The sequence below is a fragment of the Micromys minutus genome (assembly GCF_963924665.1).
Source record: "Micromys minutus genome assembly, chromosome: 10".
NCBI classification, from domain to species: Eukaryota; Metazoa; Chordata; class Mammalia; order Rodentia; family Muridae; genus Micromys; species Micromys minutus.
The window spans coordinates 61,810,456-61,818,132 of NC_137979.1; positions in this window are offsets into that span (position 1 = coordinate 61,810,456).

Consider the following 7,677-nt stretch of genomic DNA (forward strand, 5'->3'; position numbering starts at 1 on the left):
AGCGACTGCTCAATAAACTATCCCTGTCTGACTGAGGTCAGTGTTTGTGTGGTTTGTAAGGCAATCGTGGCCCCCAACATGTTTGATCTCATTCAAACATGACACATACCTGAGCAACATAAAAGGGGGAGTTATGTATTTAAGTTTCCAGTGTCGCCAGTTTCAGCCCCAAAATTGACTGAATCCATTGCTTGGGGTCTGAGCCAAAGGGGAATATCTTAATAAGGGAAGTGTGTGATAAGGGCTTGAAATGGAAACTTCGGGTTTTTCTGGAAAGTCAGTTGTGTTGGTTGGTGTTTGGCTGGGGAAGACGTGAGAAGGAGTGTTTTCCTGAAGCAGACACGGGTGAAAGGATGTTTTGCTAAAGCAACCAGGTGAAAGAACACGTGATAAGGATTCTTCACTAAAGACACACATGTACTGGTGCATCTTACGTTCCTGAGCTCTGCTTATGGTGACCCCATAGGAAGAAACTGGCCAAAGAGCTTCTTGTGAGGTTCCCGTGGCTTCCGTGGACTCGGGCTGATTGGCAGAGAGATGTCAGCTGAGCCAGACTTGAGATGAGGCAAGACCTGTTTGAGGACATGTAATGTTTGGGGACAGTATAAATAGAACCGGGTGAACAGTGACAGGGCTTGCACCGCTAGCTTTGCAACGCTTCACTGGTCTCACATCTTCGTCTTCACTGATCTTCACTTCATTGAGAGGCATGGCAGAGAACTTCTGGCATCCCTGATGGCCTTGGTCACTCCTGTGCCGATTTGGCAGAGGCCTGGCTGTTTCTTCTGGGTCGTGCCAATGAGGCTGATTCCTGTTTGCTGTCCCAACACTGCTGAACTGGACTGCTGGTATCCTGCTAACTGGAGATGGAGATCGCTCCAAAGTACAGTTTCTAAACAGATCCACGTCCCCTGTATCCTAATAACCTTCCTTTTCCACTACCTTGGGTAGGTAGTGGGCTAGAAGGGAGGCTAAAGCTTTTAAAAACCCTTATTAAAAGTAAGTTTTGAAAATAAAGCAATGAGGGCTCCTTCCTATTGTCTGCCCATTTACAAGTCTCTGACTAGGGCTAACAAGAGCTACTTAATGAGAGCCGTCCACAGTGATCTCCCCTTGTCTCAGACCTGAAGCACTTACTGATGGGAGTATCCCACACCAAGGGGAGCATCCCACACTGATGGGGGCATCCCACACCAAGGGGAGCATCCCAAACCAAGAAGAGCATCCCACACCGATGGGAGCATCCCACACCAAGGGGAGTATCTCACACTTATGGGAGCATCCCACACCGAGGGGAGCATCCCATGGGAACTCAAATCTGTGCTGCTGACTGTGACACTTTTTTAGCAGGTGTGAACCTTGCAATACAGTCTCCACACACCAACCAGCATGAGCTCTGTATATTCAGAACTCATCAGACAACCCCCCCCAAGTTCTCTCCCCATAACTCTGTGGCTCTCCATTGCTTTTGGAATAAAAACTATAACTTCCCTACAGAAAAAGCAAACCATCTTGCCTTTACTCTCTTGCCAAAAATCTATATTCTGTGACGTCAAGAGGTGCGGGGTTCTCCACTCACAAGTAAGTAATTAGTTCTGTAGGTGACACCCACACTGTGTCTTTTTTCTTCTTCTTTGAGGAGAGGGGGTGTTGGAGAGTCAAGAGTGGCCTATGGAACTGAGGATGATCTTGAACTCCAACCCTCCGGCCTCCAGATCTCAAGTGCTGCAACCATAGGCCTGCATCACCACACCCAGGTTATGCTAGGCTAAGGATTGACTCCAGGGCTTGGTGTGTCCCCAACAAACACTCCACCAAGTCTGTCTCCCCACCCACTCTCCTCTTACCTTGTTGTAATAAAGTAATTTGGACTTAGCAAAGAAGGCCAAGGATTAAACCGCTGCAGAAAGGCCCATAATGCAAGAGAGGGTTTCAGAGCATTCACATAACTTTTTTACTTTTTGTCTCGGGGAGCGGGGAAGCAGGACCTACTCCACAAAGGCGTCCTCAAGGAGAAAGAGGAGACATGACCCAGGAGATCCTCCCTGACATCCTATTGACAAAACTCCATCTGGATTCGTGGTGGGAACACCCTCCCTTAATCCCAGCAGAGGCAGGAGGATCTCAAAGTTGGACAGCCTACTCCACAGAGCAAGTTCTGGGACAGCCAGAGGTACACACAGGAACACTGTCTTGAAAAACTAGACCAATTAAATAAACAACAACAACAAAACTTCATCCCGGGGTCAGAAATACCATGTCTACAGTAGCTGCTCATTCCCCAGAAAAAAAGAGAGCAGCTGGTCACCTTGTAATGCCCCCTACTGGTCACTAAGCTGCTCAGCACCAGGATAGGCCTTTCAACGGTCCCAGAAGCCTCAGGCTGATTGGTGGTCATTGTCACAGACAAGGACTTTGTCCTCAAGTTCAGGGTTGAAGCCTGACCCCCCAGGCGACAGCTTTAGGCTTTAGGGAGTAGTTGGGAATAGATAAAAGTGGACTCTCAACAAAGGGTGTCACTGAGAAGAAGAAAAGACACCAGAGCACCCTATTTCTTCCCAATGTGTGGACGTAGTAAATAGGCAGCTGTCCCCAACAGAGAAAGAGGGACCCCTTCACCAGAACCAACCATGTTAGTTCCCCATATATGGTGGCATATATCTTTTTTTTTTAATTTATTTGTTTATTTTATATATGAGTATATTGTAACCGAGCAGTCAGAGTTCTTAACCACTGAGCCATCTCTCCAGCCCAGCATACATATTTAATCCCAGTACTCAGCCATAGGCAGACAGATCTCTGTGAGTTCGAGGCTACCCTGGACAACACGGTGAGACGTCTTCCCCTACCCCCCAAAAAAATGGAGGTCAGGAGGAAACTTACAGGAGTCAGTTCTTTGCTTCCAGCGCGTGAGTCCGGGGACTGAGCTCAGGTAGCCCGGCTTGGCAGAGAGAGTAGTTTTAACAGCGTGTCATCTCAACTCTTTGCTGCCTGTGCTGTGCGGTTCCCCCAGCACCACCCACTCACGGCACCACTACAAGGTCTTCCCTGGGAAGAGAAGTAACTGAACAGCTTGTGTCTTAATCTCCAGACAGGCAATCAGGCCGGGGCCCAGCTGCTCGATTCAGCCATTGAAGAATTTAGCCGCATCCCTGAATGTCCCAAGAGAACAGGATTGGCTGTATAAATAAATAATGATCGACACAGACCCTGGGACACTTGGCAGCCATCAGCATTTCCTTTTTAAAGCATCATGGGAGATGGAAGACTTGACTGTAGTATAGAATGCTGCAGAACCACAGGGCGAAATGACCTTATTTAGAAGGAAGCTGAGTCTTACTTTCCTGCCCATCACCTCAAAGACAGAGAGGGCACACAGGGACACATCCTGGGGACCTGAGAGTCCCTTAAGAGGTTTTGAATATTGAATCAAGGCCTAACTTCACAAAGATGAGAAGCTGGAATGTCCCTGAATGCTCCAGCTTTGGGAGAGGAGTCTTTCCTGGCCTTGAGGAGGGTGCAGCCTGGTGAGCAGGCGGTATAGTCACTCATTGTCTGCGGCCCCTCAAGAAGATGGAGGAACAGAGGTCATGCCTGGGGCCCAGGAAACGGGGAAGCCATGGGACTCTTTTTGGTTGTGAGCCTAACTATGCATGGCTGAGCCATCTCTCTAGCACACCCTGGGGCTCTTTCAAGCACAAATCCTGGCTTGTGGGGACTTGAAGTCAGTTTTAATCGTCAGTAAGAATGTATGGGAGTCACTGTGTGTCCCGAGCTGCTGCATTAGGACCCCCACTGCACCCCAAGACCCCGGGGTTGGAGAAAGTGTGCTAGAGACCTTGTCAGGAAAAGGATCTTCAAAAGAGGCCAGATTAAAATATAAAACAGCAATGAACAGGAGGAGGCGCTATTCAGCCTCGCCTGCTTTGAATCTATGACAAAAGTAGCTTTGAAATGACTCCTTTTAAAGGCAGGGTGGGACAGGCCTTGGCTTGCACATTTCTGAGTTTGAGGCCAGCCTGGTTCACAAAGTGAGTTCCGGGGCAGCCAGGGCTACACAGAGAAACCCTGCCTTAAAACGCAAAACAAACAAAACGTGATTTGGTTTGCTTCCCTTGGTCCTTTGCGGCCCATAAAGCCTAACCTCTCGCTGCTCAGTGGAATTTTTGTGTTCTCTCTCTGTCTCTCTCTCGTTCTTGTTTTTCTGAGAGAATCCTTGTTGGCCCTGAAGTCACAGTAACACTTCTTATCCTCCAGAAATGCTAGATTGCAGGCAGGTAGGCAACCACCCCCGCCAAGCCAAGAGAGATGGGATGCTCCCGAATTGTGAAACTCTAATTACAGCCAGTTAGGGTTTGAACAAAACACAGAGGGAAGTGTTGTTCTTTGGCGATTTGAGTTCAATAAGTGGGCTAATGAATTATGTCCTGCAATGGCATGTTCTAGGGGAAAATCATGCTGTTACAAGATTGTTTTTCTGTGTAGTAAGGAGCCATGTGTGGGGGTATGAAACCCAGGCCCTAGAACATTTTATACAAGTGCCCTGCCTCCCACCTGCCGGCTCTCGGGTCATCCTTCCCCCCCACCCCCGGTAATGTGAATAGTTTTTTGTGACATACAAGCCCTCCGTTTACACATTACACATGGTAGGTTCAGTTGACACCATTGGAAGGGAGTGACTGTGATTGGAAGATGTCTGCTCCACAGATATTAAAATCTTTAGTGTCGGTTTTCATTTTATCTTGTATTTTGCTTGCCTGTTTGTGTACCATACGTGTGCCTAGCATCTTTGGAAGACAGAAGAGGGCACTGGACCCCTGAAACTAGAGTTAGATAACATTTGTGAACTTTCATGGGGTTGTTGGGAATTGAACCTAGGTCCTTTGGAAGAGCAGCCTTAACTGCTGGGCCATCTCTCCAGTTCCTAGTATCCAGTGTGTTTCTTTGTTTTTGAAACATGGTTTCACTATGTATCCCTGGCTGGTCTGGTACTTTCTAGGTAGACTAAGCTGGCCTCCAACTCGCTGAAATCTTTCTGCCTCTGCCTCCCAAGTGCTGGGATTAGTAGTTCAACACCCATTACTTTCCCAGTCTCTATAGAAAAGTTCTGTTGACCCCTGATATAGACATTCAGCCTCAAGCAAAAGCACGTGTCTGTGTGTGGTTAGTGTTAACTGTTAAGTTGACAGGTGATTTGCTTCTGAGCATGCTTGTGACAGATCATCTTGATCACATTAATTGGTGTAGAATGACTCATCATTTTTTTTCTTTAAAGATTAATTTATTTTATGGGTATGAGTACACTGTCGCTGTCTTCAGACACACCAGAAGAGGACATCAGAATCCTTTACAGATGGTTGTGAGCCACCATGTGGTTGCTGGGAATTGAACTCAGGACCTCTGGAAGAAGGTCTAGCTAACTGTGGGCGGGACCATTCCCTAAGCAGGGGATCCTGGACTGGAGAGGTGAAGAGTTAGCTGGTCTTGCATTCATCTGTTGGCAGCCCATACTGCAGATTCAGCAAAAAGCTGGAGTGACGATTTTGGAATTTTGGTTTCTTTTTAAAACATAGAAAGGCTCAGTGGTTAAGAGCACTGATCGCTCTTCCAGAGGTCCTGAGTTCAAATCCCAGCACCCACGTGGCAGCTCACAACCATCTGTAATGAGATCTGATGCCCTCTTCTGGTGTGTCTGAAGATAGCGACAGTGTGCTCACATATAATAAATAAATAAATCTTAAAAAAACAAAAACACAGAAATCTAAGAATATGTTTTCATTTTAAATCCTGGCGTGGGATACAGGGCTGCTTCAGATCGTCCACAGCAGGTGACCGTGGCTTGTCTCATGCTGTAGTGGGGTCGTGGGTCTGTCAGTGTGTTTCTGCAATCGTGCAGCATTAGGAATTCTGGGGACTTTTCAGAGGGTGCATGGATGCTAGGGCCCTGAGACGGGGTCGGTCGGTGGTTGGTTGCTGTTGGTCAGTGTTGAGCTAAAGAAACAAAAAGAAAGACAGCAAAGATCAAACATACCCCTAACCAGCAGGAAGTAGTCCAACGGTCATGCAGCCCATTTTCCCCCCTCTTCCCTTTCTTCTCTTCTATCTGGTGTTAGATAGATAGTGGAGGGGGTGGAAACAAAAGGAGCCCCAAAAGTAGCCAAAGTCTGGCCACACAAAGCCGCTTCTCTGCAGTGAAGAACAACCTTGAAGGCTGGGCTGAAATAACTGTAGCAAAGGAGAGAGCGGCCGGGCTGATCTCCACTCAGAATTAGTCTTTGCAGTTTCTGGGGTTAAAAAAAAAGTTAGGGTTTGGCAGCGATGGTGCATGCCTTTAATCCCAGGACTCGGGAGGCAAAGGCAGGCAGATCTCTGAGTTTGAGGCCAGCCTGGTCTACAAAGCAAGTTCCAGAACAGCTAGGGCTACGCAGGCATCAGATCCCCTGGAACTGGAGTCACAGGTGGTTGGAAGCCACCATGTGGGCGCCGGCAACCGGATCTAGGTCCTTCTTAAGCCCAGAACCACCCCTCCTGCCCGTGCAGGATTTCTATGTTCTTTAGTGATCACATGCTCACCTCTTTCCTCAAACTGCCTGGCTCTCCTGCTTCTTCCCCAGCCTTGTGAGCAGCTTGGTTTGCCACACAGCACAGCTATCCAGTTACATATGCAATGGTTCTGACTCTGACATTTCAGTCTTAGTAGGGATGTTGGAGCCTGGAGCAAAAGATTGTTCCCTGGCTCAGCAGTAAGGTTGTGCTGAGAGCAGATCCCAGTTCTAATTTCTTTAGTTGCTGGGACGATTATGTGAGTCTTTCCCTGCCCTGCCTCTCTCCCTCCCCCCAACCCCAAGTGTGTGTGTGTGTGTGTGTGTGTGTGTGTGTGTGTGTGTGTGTAGTTAGGTATTAGGGTCTCATGTAGCTTAGGTTGGCCTCAAACTCACTCTGTAACAGAAAATGACTTTAAACTCCTGACCCTCCTCCTCCTTCCACCTCCCTCCCAAACTACTTCGATCACAAGTGCCTACCAGCACACCTGGCCCATCCACCAGCCCACCTGGCCCATCCACCAGCCCATCTGGCCCATCCACCAGCCCACCTGGCCCATCCACCAGCCCACCTGGCCCATCCACCAGCCCACCTGGTTCATCCACCAGCCCACCTGGTTCATCCACCAGCCCACCTGGTTCATCCACCAGCACACCTGGCCCATCCACAGCACACCTGGCCCATCCACCAGCCCACCTGGTTCATCCACCAGCACACCTGGCCCATCCACAGCACACCTGGCCCATCCACAGCACACCTGGCCCACCCACCAGCCCACCTGGCCCATCCACCAGCCCACCTGGTTCATCCACCAGCACACCTGGCCCATCCACAGCACACCTGGCCCATCCACCAGCACACCTGACCCATCCACAGCACACTTGGCCCCAGCTCCAATTTTTTCTTCCAAAAATTTACCATCAGCATTTCTTTGAAATTTTCTAAAAATCCAAAGGCAAATGAATCTTTAGTGAGCAGCAGTACATGCATCCCCTAGAATATGGCCTCTTACTGTTACATTCTGCTACTAAAATTGCCAGTGCCCTGGCTGGAGTCCTTCTGCATAGGAATTGCAAGTAGCCTAGGCAAAGCTCTTCCCTGTGGCCATTCCCAGACCCTGAAGTGCCTTTGGCC